Here is a 21506-nt window from a genome sequence, read left to right as displayed (position 1 = left end):
GGGGCGGGGGGGCGCTCATCCTCAGCCCAGCCCAAGACTGGAGCGAGAATGAATGTCTCTGATAAGCCTTTCTGTTTGCTTCAAGGCATTTATTATTATTATTATTTATTTGAAATCTGAAGATGAATTAAGGAAAACAGTGGTAGGCGGGACTCGAGTTGTATTTTTAGGCAAAAATATAATAATATAGAAATAAAAATAAAGAAGAGGATTTTTTTTTTTCTTTGATGAGTAGAAGTACCCAGCTCTCCACGCTCCCATCTGTTGCAATTTTGCAAACAATTACAATATAGATTATCTCCGCGGACATGGAGGTATGAGAAGTGAGGGAAGGTGGAAATTAGCGCTGTGGAAGTTAGAGAAAGGAAAGGCGAGAGAGAGAGAGAGAGAGAGAGAGAGAGAGAGAGAGAGAGAGGGAGGCTGTGTCCCCCTCCCTTTAACTCTTCGGAGGAAATTCTCCGCCAGGTTTCTCTGGGGACAGGTGGAAAGTTAAGTGTCCCCCATTTTTCACTCCTGATTTTTGAGTCCTTCCTGCTGTCCGCCTCTTGGCGAGCGCGCACTCGAGTCCCCGAGTTCCCTCCTGGAAGGGTTGGAGGGTGGAAGCCTGGGGTCGGTGCGGGCAGGAGCCAGGGGCTGGGGCCTGGGAGGAGCAGGGCGGGGTCCCGGCCTGGCGCGCGGGTGGCAGCGGTGGCCGGGTTTTGTTTGCAGGAGATTGTTTTGTCTAACGGGTTCCTCGCAGGAGACGTGATTCGTCAGCCGCCTTAGTTTTCACTTGAGCGGAAAATCACGGCGGCTACGTGCGGCCCCGGCCCGCGGGGCTCGAGCGCGCAGAGCGTGTGCGGCCTCGGAGGTGCGCGCGGGTGGGCGGCCCGGGGCCCCGGCTTTGGGGCCGGCGGCCCAGGCGGGGTGAGTGAGTGCGCGCCGAGCTGGCCTCTGCCTCCCCCTGCGCTTCTCCGGGTAGCCGCCGCCGCCGCCGCCGCTCTGCAGTTTAGCAGAAATCCGACAGGGGCCGCGTTTGCTGAGCGCATCCGGCCGGCTGCAGCCAGAGCGGGGCCGCGGGGCCAGGCCGCTCCGTGTAGACGTCGGGAGGGGGCCGGAGGGTGGTGATTGGGGAGGGGGGGAGAGCAGACTGGGAGGGGCTCGGGGGAACGATCTCGGCCCGAGCGGGCGCCGTTCCCTGTCCCTGCTGTCCCCTCGTGTCCTCTGCGAGTTGGGGAGCCCGACGCGCCCGGGCCTTGCCCCCCCACCCCATAGTCCCAGGGTCTCCCCGCAGGGTTTAGGTGAACTTGGGGTGGGGTGTGCCTTGCGTAAATGTGTGCGTGCGCGAGGATGTGTGTAGGAAGGGAGGACAGAGCGGAGACCCCCGTTTTCCTTTCCCAGTTTTTAACAACTGGATTTTGACTTTGAGACTAGCTTCGCTCACTGCTTGGGCTGGGAGGTGGTGGGGGGGGGGGCGATCTTTTCCCATCACTCACATCTTTGTTCATTGTTCACTGAGTGCAAGGCAGGCGACTTAAAGAGAGCAAAAAGGAGGGAGAGAAAGAAAGAGGCAGAAGAGGGGGAGGAAGAAAAGAGAAAGAAGAGAGACGCGTGAGGGGGGGGGCACCCATGGGCCCTCCCGGGTCCTGTTGGAGGGTCAAATAGTAAATCCACGTACGGAAGGTCGCCAGGAAAGTGGACATTACCGCTTTAATTAACTTCGAGATGCTCCGCCGGCGGGACCTGGCGTAGCCGTGACGCGCCCCCATAAATCTGCCGGGCCCGGGCTGTTCCAAGAACTCACACGGTAGCAGCGTCAGATCCAACGCGCGCCTCCCCGGCCGGAGTCCATTTGCATAATTGGATTTTTTTTTTTTTTTTTGCCTCCTTCCTCCCCGAAACTTATTTGAAAACCCAAGTGAAAACCGCGACGACCTGCACACTCAAAAGCAAGTGCCAAGTAAGTGCCCCGCGGTGGCCTCGGCGCGCCCCGAGGTGAGGGCGCAGAGCTGGGGGCGAGGTGCCGGGCCGCTCGGGCGAGAGCGTGCAGCGCGCGGGAGCGTTGCATCTGTCGGGTTGGGTGTCGAAGGAACTTTTCAGGGTTATTGTTTTGTTTTTGTTGTTTGTTTAAAAAAAAAACAACAACCCGTAACTCCCACCTCCCGTCTCTGGACTTTTCCGGCGAGGTGAGGTGGTTGGGTAAAGCGTGTAGCTGAGGCAAGACTGAAGAGGAGATCTTGCGGACACAGTTGAGAGTTGGGCATCGTGGTTGGCTGGGAGGGTGGCGGGTCCCTGTCGCCGCCGCCAAAGCCGCCGCCGCGGCGTGGAGGACTGAGCTGCGAGCGAGCGAGCGAGCGGGGTTGGCTGCCAGTCGGCCACGCCGCCGAGGCAGTTTGTAGCCAGATGCCTCCCCCACTATTTTAAGGTTTGTGTCTCCGTGTGTGCGAGTGCGTGAGTGTGCGCGCGGTGAGGGTTTTTTTTTTTTTTCTTTTTCTGCTGTGCCTTAAACGGAATAAAAGCAACAAAAACAAGAGCAGGAAGGCTTCTCTCGTAGTCTGCCTTCCCCTTCAGCGTCCTCTATGTCTATTGCTGGAAGAACAGAGTGAGAGCTGTTTTTTTTTTTTTTTTTTTTTTTTTTTTTGCCTAAGACAGGGTCACCACCAACAGACTGACAATTCAGTCGGAAACGCTATAAATTCTACAGCAGAGATGCAGCTTCGGGCATGACATGCCAGCCCCACCCTGGTCAGGGAAGGGGCTTCACAATTTCAAATTATCAAAAAGAAATGCATAATATGTTATTAGTAGTGTTATCGACAGTGAGCAGGGTGGAGGGAGAGAGTGGATTGCTTTGGAGAAGACTCCAGCTGTCCTTCCCATTTCTGGGGCTTCCTGGGAACTTGCTGTGGGCAAGGCCCACCACCCTGCATGGCACCGGCGGGCGGCAGGGACTCACCTTTCGGCTCTGGGAGTTGTAGGGGGCGCCCCCCCCCCATAGCCCTTTGGCCTCTGCTCTGAGAGCGCCCAGGGCTTTGGCTGAAGGCTGCTTTAGCTATGATGTCATCCTGATAGTGGAGCAAATGTCTCTTGATCCCACTGTTACCAGCCTGGCTGAGTTGCTGGTAGTGATAGTACTCTGCCCAGCTCCCTGACAATTGCAGGACCCGGAGCTCTAGGATTTAAACCCCCCTACATCCGACCACCAAACAGGCAGCTTTAGAAAGCATGGCCAATGAGCCCAGTTTCTGCTTTGGTGGACCAAATAGAGACACTATCGTGGTTGTCAGGGTCCTGGACTGAGGGTCCCCTGATTTCCTAAAGTTTGGAAAACTTTTGGAAGGCTTTGATGTACAAAACACCCTTAACTGGGGAGACCGGATAGTGAATGGGCAGCAATGCTTGGATGTGATGGGTGATGAGGACCCCAGGTCTGGCGATAGCCATTGCATGGAAAGAGGAACTATGGCATTCAGTTCATTAACTGTGACCTCATGTTAAGATAGCTGCAAGTAAACCGGATTTAGTGTTGCTGTTTAAATCGTGTACAATGATTTAAGATTTCTTTTGATTTAGTGTTCAAATGAAATTTGCATAAATGTGATGAAAATGAACTTAACATCTGGGCACATGAAAAAAGGTTAGTGCCTCATATGTCATTCACAGAGAAAGTCTTTAAAATGCTTTCACCCTAGACTGGATCGGGGAAACAGTTCCTGGAGACATAATGGTAATTAATGTAAAACCTGGAGAAAGAAAGAAAGAAAAAAAAACCACCCTTTCAATACATTTGCACTCTCTTGGACCAGTGCTCTGAAAACCCATCTTGTTCTATGCCTGGAGTGTTTAACTTCTGAGCAAGCTTCAGATCCTTACAGCTCAGCAGTTTAACTGCTGGTCAGAGCTGTCTTCAAGAAAGGCTTAGGGCAGGCATGGGGCAACTGTCATGCTGGGTTGGTCCAAGCCAAAGGCCAATAGCCTCCATTATGGACGAAGATAGGAACTGGTCAAGACATGTGGCCCTATAGTCGTCTCTGCCCACTGGAAGCTAAAGGCAGTGCTTGGATGTGCATTATCTGCCGAGCTTCCAAACGCTGACCCATCAGGTTGTCTGTTCTGCCTTAGGTAACCAGGGAAATTTCATCAGCTCAGACCCATAAAATCCACAAGCCCTTTCACGTGAACTGCAAACTCCATCTCCCTTTTTGAGTGAGATGAGCTTATCTCTGACATCAGGGAATCGGTTAAACAGCCTCCCCCAAGCATGGCTGCCTTTTGCTCAAAAGTTGCCTATGAATGGCACAGGTGTTTTTAAAGTGCCTTGAATGGAAAGGGGAAAAAAAAGACAGCAATGATGCTTGTGAGAATATAGATGAATTTGTTTTTTTTCTTTTTAAAGAAGGGTAACATAAAAGAAGAAAGCAAAATAGATTTATTTTTCTAGTTTCAATGAGGACAATTATAGCTTTTTAAGATCTTTAGATTTAGTGTTTTTAATAAGCCCTTTAAGTAAGCTGAAATATCAGGCTTGCATTTTGTTCTTAACATTATTTAAAGTGAGACTTGATGCAAATTTAAATCATAAGTGAGTTTACAGCAGGTCAGTTTGGGGCCATGCTGAGGACAGAAATGTCCTGCCCTCGGCCAACCTGCTGGCACCAAAAGTCCTTGGGTATTGAACTCAGCTTCATTTCGCCTCCAGGTAGGGTCTTAGATTAGGTAGAAGGCCATGTGCCCCTGATGTCTTATGCCATTTCTCAGGTTATGGAAGCTGCACTTTGGAGGGAAAACAGACTAAAACAAACCAAAGAATAAAGAATAAAGCCCCTCACTTTGTTGCAGGGTTTACTTCTCCTCTTCTTGGAGCCCACACCTGTCCTCTCAGTGGCATAGCGTGCTCCCTCCAGGGCTGGCTGCTTAAGATATGGCTGAAGCTGTAGGAGGAGGTGGGCACGGGGGTGGGGGGCTCTCTCCAGTTGTCTATCCAGACTGTGGAGTAGCGTAGGAAGCTTCCCAAGGAGATGCTCTGTCAAGGAAATGGATTGATTTTCCTATCTCGAAGCTTTGGCCTACTGTTCCGTATCCCTTGGTTGCCCTGTACAGCCATAGAATGGCGAGCCAATAATGTGAGGGGTCAGAAAGAGCTAAGCTTGGAAGTGACTTTTGGCTGTGATCTCTGGGGTAATGTTAGGTCTGTATATGGTATTGTGTGGTGTACATTCATTCGTGCACACACACGCAGGATTGGGGGAGGGTGCTGCCTGTTAGAAGCACCTGCTCTGAGACGATTTTTTTTCCCACCCACGGTTTCAGTGTGTAAGAGAGAATGGTGAGTTTGTACCTGTGCATGCCAGGTGGAGGGATCAGTATAGAAGGAATCAGAAAGTACAAATATTTATCCTTAGGATGTGGACCCTGAGTGATTCGGTTCCCACATCCTACTTTATTTGGCACTTTCTAAATGCAGGCAGACCTCTGATCTATATCAAAGCCACCTCAGAAAATTGAGCCGTGCAGCAAGCTACCTGCTGTGAGTCCCAGGAAGGCCTAGCTTAGGGCTTCCTCAGGCCAGTCTGTTCCACCCGTAGACTTCTGTTGATTGTTTGCCGTGAGTTGCATGGTGAAGGGAGAGGGCTACTTTTGGCTGGCTCTGTGGGCGGTCGAAGGCACTCTCCAGATTTCACTTTCAAAAATCATTGTGGTCTTTGGTCTTCCTCTTGTATGTGAGTAACTTTAAAGAGCCCCCAGTATTCAGCTTTCCACACCTGCGGGGCTTGCTAAAGACTAGAAACGGAGACTCTCTGCATTGCCTTCAGAGGCCAGACTTTTATGAACATGAGGCCTTGAGTGGAACCTGCTGGAGCAACCCAGGTATTTCTGCTGATCTGAGAACTCTCAAGGATGGTAGTAGGTATATCTTCCACCTGTGGGCATTTGTTCTGTGGGATGTTTAGCAACAGGCTGAACCTCAACCCACTAGATTCCAGTAGCTCTCTTGATTAGGACCATCAGGGATGGCTAGACATTTTCATACATTCCCCAGGAAGGGGAATCAAGCTCATGCCCTGAATCATGCATGTGTGGGGACTTGTCCTATACCTCTTATGGAGATCAGTTTTGGTCTTACTACCAAGAAGTATACAGGTGATATACAGTCTCAGTGCCCGTTAGACCAGTGGATTCAGCCCTGCACAAAATGAGGATAGCCCTTGAAGTCTGAGAGGAGGAAGATTTTGTTTTCCATTGTGTAAGAAAACATGGAAGAATAAAAGGCCTTTCAGTACAAGATGTGGGGCTCAATTCCAATGTTTCCGAATACCAATTATACGTTTAAAAAGGCCCTGTGGGTGAGAGCTGTGCCCGTGGACCACGTGAAAACCACGAAGCTGAAAGTGACAGTGCTCACGCACTGTGATGAGGTTGGGCACCCTATTGGCAGGATAATGACAGTCATTTGTTTTTTGAGCTCTTACTATGTACCTCCATAGGAGGGCAGGTTCTATATTTATTCTGAGTTTCATGAAGGGAAATGGAGGCAGTGAGCAGGGGAGGCGGTTGGCTCCTGTCCTTCTTGCCCCCATTTAACTTTAAGGCTGTGAGGCGTATCTCAGTCCCGTATTTGCATCCCCTACACCAGGAACTGGCAAGAAGAAGGTGAGAAGGTCAGAGACACCACAGCAAAGCCTGGTCCAAGAAGTGCAAGATCCCACAGGTGGGCGGGGCAGAAAGCTGTGCGGATCCTTTCTGAGTAGTGCGAGATGGAGGCTGCAAACCAGTGTCTAATCCCCACCCCTGTTCCTATTCTCAATATATGGAATTCTGATGAGAAAATTAAGTGCCATTTTGACACAGGAAAAATGACCACCGCAGGCCTGAGCTGATATTAATTTGAGAGCTTTCCATCAAGGCTTGGCTTACCTGAGCCCTGTTTAGTTGGGTCTTTGGTTACTGAGGTGAAGGTGGGCGTGTCCCCTGCATTCTGTTCCTACCCTTCTCTCTCCCCTTGATGGTTCTTAACACCAAGATGCTGGTCTACCAGCTCAGAAATAGATAGAGATGGAGTTAGAGATAGAGAGAGACAGAGAGATTGCCAGAGAGGAAAACAGTCAGAGAGACAGGCACAGAAGCACAAGCACACCCACACCCACGCACATACACATAAACACACACGTGGGAAGAGAGGGAGAAAAAGAGAGAGAGAGGACTCTATTTAGGTTGTAAAAACAAATTCATAGATTCTTTAAACGTTAAGATTAATCACAGACACAGAGTAACCCATTTAACCTTGATTAGAATGACTCGTATTTCTGTGGTTCCAATGTGATCCCACAATCTTCGTTTGGGGCTTGCTTGTGCTTGTTTAACGACAGGGTCTTGCTATGTAGCCATGATGGTGTCCCCCAAGTGTTATGGCTACAGAGGCGTGCCGTTCTGCCAGGGCGCGCCACTTCAGGGTCCCCTGCTTCTCAGAGACTTTGGTTCACGGAACAGCTCTGGCAGAGCTCTCGGGAGTATTAACTCAGTAGATACTGCTGTCTGTAGCAAGGACCTTAGAGATGGGAGGTCACAGTGTTAATACCTGCCAAGTCAGTGTTTGGTGTTGGCTCTTTGTGGGTGCCACACGCTACCGTTTGGGTAGATTGCATTGTTCAGGCCATTTAGCCACCAAGGCAATGCAGTTTCCCCGTGGGCAAACTGAGTACATGATAACTTGTTGCAGCCAGGAGATTTAAGACAACAGCTCTAGCTGGTGACGCTTCTGGTGTTAACCTTGCCTGCATCCTTTCTGCCTTTCTATACAAATCATCTTTCAAAGCAATATCAAATCTCTTTAAAATGGAAGTGAAAAAAAGTAACCAGAACTGGTTGTTTTGTGAATGCATACATTGCTGTGAAGTTATTTGTGTGAGGGAGAAAAATACGTGGAAACTCCCATCAACTGAAGTCACTGGAGAGACAGCCCATAGATCACAAATCATAGATTCTACACAGAAAGTATCATCTCTTTGGATGGCTTGCTGTTTAGTTTGTCTTTTAAAATATATTAGAAAGTTATCTTCTTGTTTATGAGAGGCAAATGTGACTCATTTTTCTAAGATTTTAATTATTTACAAACAAACAAACAAACAAACAAAAAACTCTTCCAGTCTAATTAGCCAAAGCTAATTATTAAGGCCAAACTGGGGTCTGTAGGAAGCCTACAGAAGGGATGGGAGTCTGGAATGACAGAGGAGGGGCCTGAATTATCCCTCTCCCCTTCATTTCGGGGCTCTGATTTGGGCCCCATGATGTGTGGATGCCAAGCTGCTGTTTTGGCAGGCTAGAGGATGCTGTAAGCACACTCTCCGTGGGTCTCTGGTGAACATGGCTGGCTCTGCTAATTAATCTCGCACCTAGTCTCTGGTGCACCTGAGAAACTTCACTCACCATCGTTGGCAGCTGATGGGGGCGGGCGGGTGTGGTCAGCTCTGGTGGGTGGCCAACCCTCCTCCTACAACCGCTCAAGAAAAGTCCTAAAGATTGAGGATCAGCAGTGTGGGAATGCAGGAAGGAGAAAAGCGACCACATGTGGACATGAAAGGGTTGAATCTGCCAGCTGAGACCTCTGATAGCAGAGGGCGGCTCCATGCTGGGCTGGCTAAGCTGCTCTTCCTGCTCCTTCTCCATCCTACCCTGGCTAGCCACCATCTTGCCCAGAGTACCCACAGACTTTGAAGGCACAGGTTGTCAAGGAAAAGGCCTGCCACGCTGCCTGCTGCCTGCAATTCTTTTCTTTAGCCGTCGATTTGACAACTTAGTGTTTATTTTCTCTGAGTGGTTTTTTTTTTTTAATTTAAATTTAAAAAATAATTTATATCAATCTCCATTTCCTGTTTTGGCTCTTTCAACTCTTTGAATGTATATTTATTCTGAAAGTATTTTTTTTTTTTTGAAAAGTCTTCAGTTAAAGTGTGTTTTGGGAGTAGAGAGCACTGCAATATTAATTCTACTTATAATTTCTTTCTAACATATTTTGCAGTCAGAAGAAATGACATAGGCAAAATGACAAGGACAATTGTCATATATACAAATATGTCAATGAAGCATGTTGAGGCAGTGACCTTCTTTCTCCCTGAGTAACGACTGTCACCCTGGGAACAAAAGTGATCTTCCGAGAGTGTGACGTAGTGAGTGGGCTGAGGCAGGGCCAGGTCACCCAAACAGCGTGATGTACCTGATGGTTACTGACCCACCCTTTAGGGGGCTGGGGCTGGGTGTGTGCTGGGCCTATTTCACATATTTATCTTCTAATCATGAGATCAAGTAATGTATTCCAGATCTTAGGACGCAAAGCATGTTCAAAGCTCTTCTGGAAGAGCTGGTGCATTTTTACAGTCTGCCCTTTAATCTCACTGGCAACCTGATTCCTGTATTTCTCACCCCGTCTCAAAAGGTTGAAAAGAGCTGGTGAGAAGTTGTTTACAGGCTCTGGAAGCTAGCTGCTCAGGTGAAGGATTTCAGGCCCGTGCGTAGATCTCGGGGACCTGGGTGGGGTTCTGTGGCGAATAAAACTTTTTCTTTCTTTTCATGATGCTGTTCCAGAGCTAAGCATCATGCAGTTTTTGTGTGTGGTCACCGACTACCGCCTTCAATAAAGTAATTTGTTCATTGATCTAAAGAAGTGTTGTCCTCAGTTGCCCTTACCCTCAGAATAGACATTCAAGTTGGAATCTGCCTCTTGTACTCGGGTGCTGGTCCTTGGGATAGAAGGGGAGGATGGACAGCTTCTCTGTCAGCACTTTATGATACAAAACCAAATGTGATCATTTGTGGTTCAGTGTGCACAGATCTTGACTTTCTCATCTTCTTCTCAAAGGTGAAGGAATAAATAATATATATCTATATCTATATATATTGCTGGACAGGGTGGTGGGCTTATGATTGTCCTCTCATCAATCTCAATCAAGTGTTAACTGTTAGATGAGCAAGAGGCAAGTTTGAGCATTTTCTCACTTGCTTTTGAAAGCAGAATCTAGAGAAGTCTTTGTGTGCATTCGATTTGCTAATTAATGTTTTTAAACTCGGGTTACATGGTACACACATGCTGCTTGATATATCACTAGCTCTAAGTTAGTTTTTTTTGTGTAACTTAATATTTAGTCACTGTCATTCCACAATTGAGATACTCTCGTTACTGAGCTGGAAGCATTCAGTTTGAGAGTGAGAAAGAGCTTCTTGAAGCATTTTTGCTTTGTTTCATTTTGCTGGGGAGCAGCACTGCACAGTGGTAAAGAGCTCAAGGCCAGTCAGAGGGGAGAGAGTTCAATGCCCACCCCTTCCACCTTCAAGCTGTTGGTAAGCACATCATTTTGATCTCCGAGCCTCCCTGTCTCCATTGGCAGCAGTGGGCTAATTCTTTCTTTCCCACAAAGTGAGTGGGATTGAAAGAGAAGAGACCAGCTATTCAAGGAGTACCCAGGCAGCATCACGCCTGCCTTCTACAATTCGTTTGAAATGCACCCAGCACATGGCTGTGGGTGCTAACCACAGCAGAGCCCACAGAAGTGGCTGGCATGCCTTTGTGGCCCTGGCTACTCTCTAGAGTTATTTACCTGAGGATCAATAAGGATCGGCAGATTGATTTCTTCTGTTTCTGAGGACATGTCTTAAAGGGTCGGCTTAGTTCAAGGCACAGTCTGGGGTGGGGGTGGGGCCTGCAGCCTTCTCTAAACAATGGTTTTCAGTCCAGGCCCTCAAGGGTCAGCCCAGGTTCCAGCCTCTCCTCAGCGCACACAGGCATACACACATTGCATCACGTCACACCTGTGAACATGCACATAGACACATGTCATATGCAGCACATAAGAGCGTGTGTGCAAGTCACCTGTGCATGCACACGTTCAAACACACATGTTCACTTCCAGAACTATGACGGGGATATAAGTCTTGCCCTTCATCTTTCCCCAAATCCAGAGAGCTGTTCTCAGCCATTCATTCACTCATTCATCCATTGTTTGATGTATTAATATCCTAATAAGGTTGATGCTGTGAAACAGAATGACACTAAGCCGGGGCAGGAAAGGCAGCGTCGATCAACCCAGCTTCTGGGGTAGCTGAGGCAGGAGGATTGCAAATTCAAGGTCAGCATGGGCCACTTAACTGGACTCTTTAAAAGTGAAAAGAGTGCCAGGGATGAGGCTCAGCCTTCACTTTCCTAACATGCTTGAGGCCCTGTGTACACTCTCTAGAAATGGGATAAAACAAGACAAAGCAAAGGGAGGCTATTGTAACAGTACAAGGGCAGACTAAAGGCAGGAAAGATCTCTTAGGTTCTAGGCTCCATTTGAATACTTCACACACACACACACACACACACACACACACACACACACACACACACACCCTGACTTCCACAGTGGTGAACATCCATACTCTTTTTTTTTTTTTTTTTTTTTTTGCTCCTGGAGATGAGAAGTCATGTTACTGGCTACCTTTCCCCACTGGAGGAGAATGCCTATGTGGCTTGGGAAGTCCAATGTCCCAGGGATGTGATTTGGGCACTAGATCCTATCTCCTCCAGGGAATGTAAAACAAAGACCAGGTCCTGCAGACGAATGCCTCACACCTATCCCATGCTTATGAGGTGGACAGCATTGGGTTTGAAATGCCAAGAGTCATTTAAATAAGTCCTCTGCCAGCTGTGGCATCTTACCAAGGGTTGAGCTGCTCGTGGGGGCAGTGCAGAACTCTCTGTACTTGTGTCACAAGGGCCGCACAAGTGCCTGGAAAGGGGCTCTTGGCATCTGCCTTGAGAATCTGCCTGAGTTTCCTAGAAAACACAGCAATGGAGACTCAGGCACAGAAGATGGTATAAAGGGTCCCCTCATACTCACTCTTTGGACCCTAAAGAAGGAGACTTGTTCTAATAATATCATCATCTATCCCTGTTCTTCTTCTTCTTTTTCTTTTGTAAGCAATCTTTTTTAAAAATTTCTCTTTTTAATATAATTTTTTATTTACTACAATGTATTCACTTTGTATCCCAGTTGTAGCCCCACCTTCATACCCTCCCAATCCCTCCTTTCCTCTCTTCCTCCTCCCTCCCTCCCTCCCACCCTCATCTCCTCCCATGCCCCTTCCCCAGTCCACTGATAGTGGAGGACCGCCTCCTCTTCCATCTGACCCAAGTCTATCAGGTTTCATCAGGACTGTCTTTCATAGCCTTCCTCTGTGGCCTGGTCAGGCTGCTTCCCCCTCAGGGGAGGTGATCAAAGAGCCAGCCACTGAGTTCATGTCAGAGACAGTCCCTGCTCCCATTACCAGGGAGCACATTTGGAGACTGAGCTGCCATGGGCTACCTCTGTGCAGGGGGTCTAGCTTATCTCCATGAATGGTCCTTGGTTGGAGTGTCCGTCTCAGAAAAGACCTGTAGGCCCAGATTTTTTGGTTCTGTTGCTCTCCTTGTGGAGCTCCAGATTCCCTCACTTTGCCCAAAGTTTGGCTACCCATCCCTGTTCTTAACACACCTTAAGTACAAGGCCTGGAATAGCAGTGAAGTCTGGTTCTTATACTCTATTCCTGAGTGCGGGCTGCCCATCTCCAGATGTCCTCACCTTCCTGCTCTTCACTTGCACCTCACTTCTTCCTCAAGCTGTCCCCTTGAGCAATACACGGACACATTCCCACACTAAAGGAAACCCTAAGCCTGAACAAGGCCTGGAGAGTCCTCTTACTTCCATCCTCATTCTCAAGGGTTTATGAAGCCAAAGACTTCATCCAGCTTTCTCAGGAGACAACAAGGCTGGGTAGCCAGCTCTGACTCTTCCTGAGCACATGCATTAGTCTACGCCTGAGACAAAGAAGTGGACATTGGTCATGTGACAAGGAAACCTTAAGACTGGCTGTGCTTGGCTGATTTCCAGTCTACAGAACTCCAAGGGGGACACATCTTTTCAGGGAGGTGAGTCCTAAGTGAACCAGGCCCTCTGAGTCCTCTGTGCCAGCTTCCCATGGTAGTCCCAGGCTGAACACTGCTCTGCGGGGAAGAGAGGTGTAGAGAGGAGATATAGGGAATGGTGTTAGCAGGGCCCACGGGGAAGCTGGTTTCCCCAGCACTGGTCTCTCCACATCACTCTGGGCTGGCATTTGCTGAGCTTCTTCTGTGTCCTGGGCACTGTTTGGCACTGGGCACACAGAAGTGGAGCTGGCATTCATGGTTCCTGCTGCTCTAGGAAGAGAGCCTGTATTTATTTATCATTCTTACCCTGAACGCTATGAAGAACCAGAGCAGAGGTCCCCTGGGGGGAAAGTCCTCTTCAGCAAGATAGTCAATGGCACCGTCTTAGAGGATGATGAGGTGTGAGAAGGAATTAGGAAAGCAAAGAACAGAGGAGTTTCAGACAGAGAGGAAAATGTGCAAAAGACCCAAGGGAGAGAGAGAGTTGGGAGGTTTGAGAAGATGAAAGCCCAGGCCGTCTGAAACACGTCAAAGAATAGTATAGGTCTGTTTTTTTTTTTTTTTTTTTTTTTTTTTGTGTGTGTGTGTGTGTGTATGAGCACACACATGGTGTGGAGAGTCTCTTGTCCTCTGTGGTCTTCTCTGCTCTGTGTCTCCTCTTGCCATCCAAGGTCAGCTCTTCCTAGCTTTCCCCGGGCTTCCTTCTTGTTACGTATACCTCTAGACTGTAGATCTCCACTGGGGGTTTAGTCTGAGCTCAGGACACTGTGGAGTTAGAAGACAAAGTTAGACACAAGGCCAAAATGATAGACTTCTCTTACATGGTAGGTTGTGTTGAGAGTCACAACCAGGTCCTCGATGGCTGGCTTTTTCTGCCCACATGCTCCCACTGCCAACTGTGGGGTGTGCTCCGGTCTGCATGGGTCCTTTGTACTTTGGCTCTACAGTCATGCACCCCATAGGAAAGATAAATCATATATGATGTGTTCCCCTGGGATTATGAGAGGCGAGAGAGAGTTCTATCCCCTGGAGAAACTGGCACCATCTCAAAATGGCATCAGGACGCATCCCTCACATATCTGTGGGATGCTGGCATCAACATATCTGCACTCTATCAGTTGAGTGAAAGAATCTACATACGTATATAGCATTCTCAACAGTGATAGCAAGTGGCTGTTCCTGACTTATAGATAGGCCACACTTTATGTTTTTGTCATTATTTTAGGGAATACTTGTTCTGCTTCTAAAAAAAAAGAAAGAAAGAAAAGAGAAAGAAAGAAAGAAAGAAAAGAAGGAAGGAAGGAAGAAAAAAATAGAAGTGATTGTAAATAGTTTTTCTTGTTTCTGGCAGCAGGAATGTACGTCCAGTGTTTATGCTGTCTAGATTGAATGAGGTGCCCTGGACGGAGTTCTTTCATGTTGAGTGCCCTATCTGATGTTTGGGAACTGAAACTGCCGAATGGTGAAATTCTCAGATACATCACCATGCTGACGGGTGTGTGTGGCGGTGGCTCTTTTTTTTCTTTGCACAGTCTGGAGGTGGGAGGGTGAACATGGATTTCACAGCAGCACCCGGGGGTTCCGTTTCTTGACTCTGCTTGATGGCAGAAAGTTCCTATGTTCTTCTGGCTTCATCTCTCTCCATCCCATCCTTGCTGTCAGGCGGTGTGCTGAACTCTAAGGAAGGTTTTTGTTTGTTTGTGTGTGTGTGTGTGTCTGTTTGTCCCAGCATCCCAGACTTTTGAAGAGATCACAATCTTCTCTTCTCATAGTCTGTCCAGGAGTCAAGGACATTTGCCCCTCTATAGGAAAGGAACAAGATAACAGAAAAGCTAGATGCTTGCTTATGGTACCTATAGATCCAACAGAAATGATGTAGACACCCTGAGTACCTCTCATTCTCACCTCTTCAGATTTATTACTTCCATCACCACAGTGGCAATGTTTAATTTAATTTAATTTTTAGTAGAAATGAATTACGTTTAGGCTCTATGAAAACCTAACCTTTTTCTCATCATTGGATTTTAAGTGGTTAAATAATTCATTAAATAACTGTAAACATTGCAAATTGTCCTTTGTATACACTATATTTCATATCCTGTAATGTAGATGCAAAATATTAAAATTAAAATGCAAAGACTCAATAGAAAAATCACAGAAATAAAACCCGTGACATCTATTACACTTTTGGAAACTTTGCTTAAATGTTTCCCTTTTTGTAGCAAATTCTATGATGAATTAACTGAAAAAAAAAAAAAGGCTTAAGAGCACTATAAAAATAATCCTTAAAAATAAAGGATCAGGGGATGGAGGTGGCTCACTGGTTAAGACCTGCTCTTAACTGGCTGCTCTTCCAGAGGACCAGGGTTCAGTTCCCAGCACCCACATGGCAGCTCATAACCATCTGTAACTTTAGTCCTAGGGAATATGAAGCCCTCTTTTGGTGTCCTTGGGCACCGAATTCACATAGTGTTCATATAGACACACAAGTAGAACCCTCATGCACATTAAAAAAACAAAATCTAAAAATAGAAGAGTAACGGAACAGATCTCAGTAAATAGTTTTCTCCCTAATTTCACTTGCTTAACCCTGTGAATATGTATTGGCTATTCATCTAATTATTATTAGGCAAGCTTCACTGAAGAGGTTATAATGACTTTAATTTAAAGCTTTAGTTGGGATAGTAATTTCACCCCAAATATATAAGATAGGTCTAAGTCTACGCAACATGTATTATGAAGTTATAGCAAAAAGTTCTCCTCTTTACAAGTATTTTAGATTATAACGAAACCGTTTGGGGAACATTTGGCATGTTGATTTAAGCCCTCTGTCACAGATTTCCACGTGACTATTCTATCATCTTCTTGGAAAGTGACAGAGGTTCTTCTCCCATAATAAACAGTGACTGATGTAATAATAACAAACAATAATGCTAATGAAGAAATTATATTTTTCTCCAACTTGGAGGAGAGTGCCAACAATAGGTAGGATAAAATAAAATCAATATTTTGACAGGGTTCTATTATGTCTGGCTCATTAATTTGGAGACAACTTCTCTGTTCAATCTGAAATCGCCGAGTGTCAACAAATAGTAGTTTTAGCGTCTACCCTCATTCCAGAGCATTTAATGCCTTCCTTACAAGTTATTTTTGGAGGAAAATGATTTTTGATTCTGCAGATGTATGGAGAGGCATTGTGTAGGTTTTTGTCTTGGGGAACAATAAAACTTTTGCCGCTGCAATTTGTATTCAAGTGATTATTCGTTCTAAATTCCAATCCAGCACACTACACAAATTTTCATTTATGTATTTGGACATGTGAATACCCATGGCTGTATGTGTACATATGTATTAGTGTACACGTGTTTGTATGCACACACATATGCTCTTAAGAGCCACATTCATTAACATCCATTAATTTGCCCAAATTTTCTCTTAGTTTCTACTTGCTTGCAAAGGCTCTGGAGTTTCTGATTTCCGCAGGCTGATGGCTGTCAGCTAAGGCTGATGATGGCACTTATTCAGGCTTTTATTGACTGGGACCACGTGACAGAAGTGATTGATCCGTCTTGTACATAGGATTGCTAATTTCCCATTGTACTCATCCTTCCCATAGAGCCATTCCACATCACCCCATATTCCTCACACTGGATTTCAGATGGACCCAGGCCTCTGCCTCCCCCAGGTTCCCAGCTCTTGCATTAACATGAAATCACACCTTTTATTTGAACAAAAAAGATTTATATCATTGTGCCTGGGCTATAGGATGTCAGCTAATAGCATACAGTGCGTAGTATTGATACTGCTTTAATTGTCTTATTGACAACGCACTTGAACTTGGAGAAGCACGCTAATATTTATCATCCTGTGAACTCATGTGCATTTTTCTGATTCAAGCTATAATTACAGAAGAATTCTAAACTCAGCCGTCTGCCCCCACTGCCTCACCTTGCTGTGGTATGGACAAAAGCTTACAGACTGCTAAGGGATTGTGCCTGTGGGTTCTCCTTCGAAGGCTGACACCCCATGGATGCTTGTCCCTCTAAGGATGACTTGGATAATTAACTCTCTAGCCAGCACCTGGCTGGCAAGGGAGGCAGTGCAATGACCCACATGGGCAGTTGCAAAAAGGCCAGTGCTGGCCAGCTGTAGGGCTACTCACGGGCTTTTGAGAGACAGCTGTGTCTCTCCTCCTAAGAAATACTAGTGGATAGCTTTAGAAAGATTTATAACAGGTGGAAACTGGCCACTGTACTGGCCAGGAGGCAGAACTCTGTTTGAGGGGGATTTGGATAAACATGCTGGTAGATAAAGTCATAATGGTCTAATTGATGTCTGTCTACATCTCCCCTTCTCCCACCCTGTCCCCACATCCCAGGGGCTCCAACTCCCCAAACCTTTCAAGCTTCTTGGCTTAAGCATACTCCTTGACCCTGATCCTTTTCTCTGGAGTTCTTATTCTTAAATGTCTACCCTACGCATCACACCAGTCTGTCTCAACATTTCCCCCTCCTCACACCTGTCTCCCACATTCCTGCCTGTCTTTATAAAATTAGGTGGGCTGCTTACATGATTATCACTGCTCTCATCCCAGGACTACTCTTTCAGCACAGGGCCTTCAGCCATCCTTTGATAACTCCATTTCAGCTTTGAAACAGCAACTTGCAAATGGAAGATAGTTAAATACTTTGGCAAATCACCGTCTTCCTAAATCATCACATGGATGGGGCTTAATCTCAGATACATGGGTTTTCATAAAGTGTGAGCACCAAGATGCACTGTAGCACACCCCTATAATTGTAGTGCTCAGCGGGTTGAGGTAGGAGGATGAAGAATTTAAGGGCAGCCTGCACCACTTCCTGATTCTCTATCTCAAAAACAAAAACAAACAAACAAACAGACAACAAACAAGATATAGAGACCAAAGAAAATTATCCTTCTCTATATTTACTTCTAGATGAAATTTCAAGTTATATTTAGCATTTACTAAACTTTTAAAATATTAGAAGACAGAATTATTTCTATTCCAAAATTTTTATCTACTTAAAGAAAATTTGTTTGTTTTTGCTGTTTCTCTGGAAAGGACATTTTGGCCAATACTTTTCCCTTCCTTCCTTCCTTCCTTCCTTCCTTCCTTCCTTCCTTCCTTCCTTTTTTCTTTCTTTCCTTCCTTCCTTTCTTCTAAAATTTTTTTTTGAGACAGCATCTTACAGGTTGCATGGGATGGCCTTGAACTTTCTCTGTAGATCAGGCAGACCTTGAACTTAAAATTCTTTTTCTTCAGCCTCCCACATAGCTGGAATTATAGGCCTGTAACACAAAACTTGGCTGGCTCTACTATCTTTCATGATTCTCAGACTTTGTAGAAATGCTTTTGTTTTCTGATTCTTACAGCCACATTAATTTTTAAAAAGATAAATAATACAGTATGCTTATACTAGAATGGCAGGAAAAAGGAATTAGAGCAGGCAAGGTGCCACATGCCTGTAATTCCAGCATTTGGGAGGCTGGGGTAGGAGGACTGTGAGTTCAAGGACAGATAGGGACACATAGTGAGACCCCAACACACACACACACACAATGCGCACTCGAATTTGGGAGTTTGTCCTTGATGCTTTGGGAACAATGCTGTGTGTCATGAAGCACGAACTGACTGTCCCATGACACATCCTTTGTTCCATTGTTGTGGACCAAAGCTGCAGCTGTGGCTGGCTCTTAACTCATAAAGAGGTCACCACAAATGATAGAAGTACAGAATAGTTTTCTCTGTATCAAAAGTATATTAGTGTCATTGCCACGTTTTCTACCCCTCCCAGAGACAATGGTCCAGTTGAGAGTATTCCTTCTTGTTTGTGGTTTGACCATAGAGGTCTTCTCCTTGGGGCCATTTCCTCACCTGTGCCATATTGTCTGAGGTGGACCATGGGGTCCCCACCTCTGGCAGCAGTATGGTGGGCACAGAGAGCTCTTGCTGGGTTCTTTGTTGCTGCTGAGAGCCAGCTGTGTGGGGCCCTGATTAACAGACAGCTTTGTTAGTTGCTCTGCATCCTCGTCTTTGGCAGCTCTTGATGGGGGTCCCTGGGCAGAGGCGTCGTGGGGACCGAAGAAGATGCCGGCTTGGTGCCCTGATTGGTGAGCTGCTCATCTGACTGATGAGTGAGGTGGAGTAACCCCACTGGCTTCAATGAGACACTCGAATCACTGAGCGTGATTGCAGACGGAGAGAGAGGACTTTCGACCTATGTCACATCCTGTTCCCCAAGTGACTCCTATCTCAGGCAACTTTACGGTGGTGCTTCTGTGACTTGAAGAACCTATTTTCTGAAAGCCTTCGAAGCCCTTACCTTCCTCCTCCCCATGTGTTGACAACAAGCCAGAATTCCTAGAGAGACATAGAACTGAGGTTGAATTGAGGAATAGGGAGCCTAAAGAGTCTCCATTTTCACCCGTTTGTTCCATAGAATTCTTCTATGCTATAAAATCTCTCTTCTTTTTATTCACATCATTTGTTTAGTAGAAAACTAAAACATGAATATCTTATGTAGATCTATGCACACACAGATACACACATGTGCATATGTTTATATCTGTATCTATTCACACAGCCTCCTCTCAACTAAATTTCAAGTTCCCTGGAGCTAACATCGTGTAAACAGGCTTTAGGACAACAGAGGGAAATGATACAAAAACCTTAGCAAGTGTGTGAAGACAAACAAGAGTATGGGGTCTTCAGGAGAGAACTGGAAAGAATTAGAACAGCATCCCACTGAACTGCTCATCAGTTTATACGCAGACTTGCTAGGCTAATTTTTTTCTACTTAGTTGCTTATTACCAACAGTTGTTTTCTTCTTGAGCCAACGGGGTTAAAGTCTACTAATTATTAGGAATATTTTTTGCAGTGGTGGGATTCAGATCTGGTCTGGAGCCTTGTATGTGTGGGGCAAGAGCTCTGACGCTGAGCTAGAGTCCAGTCATTATATTCATTACATTTTAAAATAAAGACCCTACACTTTCCCACAGATATACACTCCATTGTCACACAAAGCAATAACTGTTGAAGAATAAAACTCTTGTAACAAATGGGGTCCTAAGAATAACAAGTCCCTTGGTATTGTTCTCTTAGTCATTTACTTCTGACTAAAGAGGGGAGCCCTACTTCTCACCAGAAGGCTGGGTGGAACTTGGTTCTTCTCATTTCCATAGTAGCTTCCTTGCGTCTGCCTGCTGTTCTCTCTCCTGAAAGGTCTTGGGGGCTCCAGGTTCCTGTTCACCTGCTGAGTTCCACATATCTGTGTAAATGAGAGTGAACGCATCCGAGGGCTCTCCTGTGCCCGTCCATTGCAGAGCAGTGTAAGATAAGAGAGAGGTAACACCACCAACATCATTAACAGCAACAACAGCAGAGACCTGCTTTGATTGGTTATCTGCATGGGCAGTGTATTACTCCACCTGGGCTCGGTTACCCCATTTGAAAAAGGAGGAAAGTAAAAAAACCAATTGGGGATGTTTGCTAAACATCTCAATCTCTGTGTCTTACTTAGAGAGCCCATTTGCATAGAAAGTGCTAATCTCCACAGTCCCTTCCAGTTCAGGGCAATGAATCTGGCACTGAAGGATGTGGTCGAACACTAGCAAACCTCACCTACTGCCTGCTTGGTTTTGCTCCAGGTTGTCCTACTTTGGTGACATTTTGCAAAATTAAAATATTTCCCAGGCTACAGTCGGGCAACTCTAGATACATGTCACCCCAAAACCTGTCACTTTGCAGAATGGTTCCAGTATTAGAAAGCTCATGCCCCTGCCCCTCCTCCACCCCCATTGAATCCTCTCTTTGACTTCACCTCCCTAGTAAGTTTTTTTCCCCTGGGAACCCCACATGTTAAAACTGGGCAGAACTTACTTGGCTCTTGACTGTGCTAGAGGGACACCTGTTGTACTGTGGCCAAACCTTCATGTTCAGTTCAAACCAAAGAGAAAGTAGTAATGACAAGAGACTCCTCTTGGTCTATGCACAGCCTTCCATGTAAATTGAGGGGCTCTATTGCATCAACAAATGAATATAGCTTGTTTGGATGGCTCTCGGGTCTTTAGATTTCTGTGTGAAGTCAGGGAGGTGTTCTTGAAAGGCCTGACTGCCCTGCTCTCATACCACTGGAAAGGGACTTCAAACCTTTCTTCTTATAAACTGCTCATTCCACACGAGTTAGAAATACTCTTCATAACTCCCTAATGGAGCAAGTGGGACAAGATGTTATTAATACCACGGCAGGTGCATTTGGCTTTTGACCTCGGCCGGCAGGGGTACTGAGGAGCCATTATTTCTGATGCCTATTAGATTTCATCTTTTAACAAGGAGTACCCTTGAGTATACCCGTGTCTAGCCATTCCTTTTGTCTTTTCAACACTCCTCCCCCTGAAGTTTGGTGACATTAAGCACTGAGGACAAATCATCACTGTGTACAGATTTCATATCAAATAAAAGAACTCAATTTGCTGCTGAACGGGGGTTTAACCTCTCCCAGATCTTGGGCTGTGCATAATTAATGTATCATTCAGCATTTGACTTTGGTACTCTTCCTACAGATTTCACCT

General features: G+C 46.2%; 1 protein-coding gene across 7 annotated transcripts in view; it reads left to right on the top strand.

The window, feature by feature from the left end:
• Znf536 (zinc finger protein 536) overlaps nt 1-21506 on the top strand; it is a 443673-nt gene that overhangs the window by 2286 nt on the left and 419881 nt on the right. For 2 of the 7 annotated variants that reach the window (XM_060366727.1, XM_060366733.1), the window contains exon 1: nt 1166-1939. The exons of 4 other annotated variants lie outside the window; for them this stretch is intronic. The gene's annotated coding sequence lies outside the window, so the exon portion shown is untranslated. Of the gene's footprint in view, nt 1-1164; nt 1940-21506 lie in introns of those variants that run through there. One more of the 7 variants, XM_060366730.1, reaches the window with a different exon arrangement.

This window comes from Meriones unguiculatus, chromosome 14, assembly GCF_030254825.1.
Source record: "Meriones unguiculatus strain TT.TT164.6M chromosome 14, Bangor_MerUng_6.1, whole genome shotgun sequence".
Classification (NCBI taxonomy): Eukaryota; Metazoa; Chordata; class Mammalia; order Rodentia; family Muridae; genus Meriones; species Meriones unguiculatus.
Note: the sequence above shows the minus strand (reverse complement) of the source record. Positions and strands in the feature narration are given on the sequence as shown.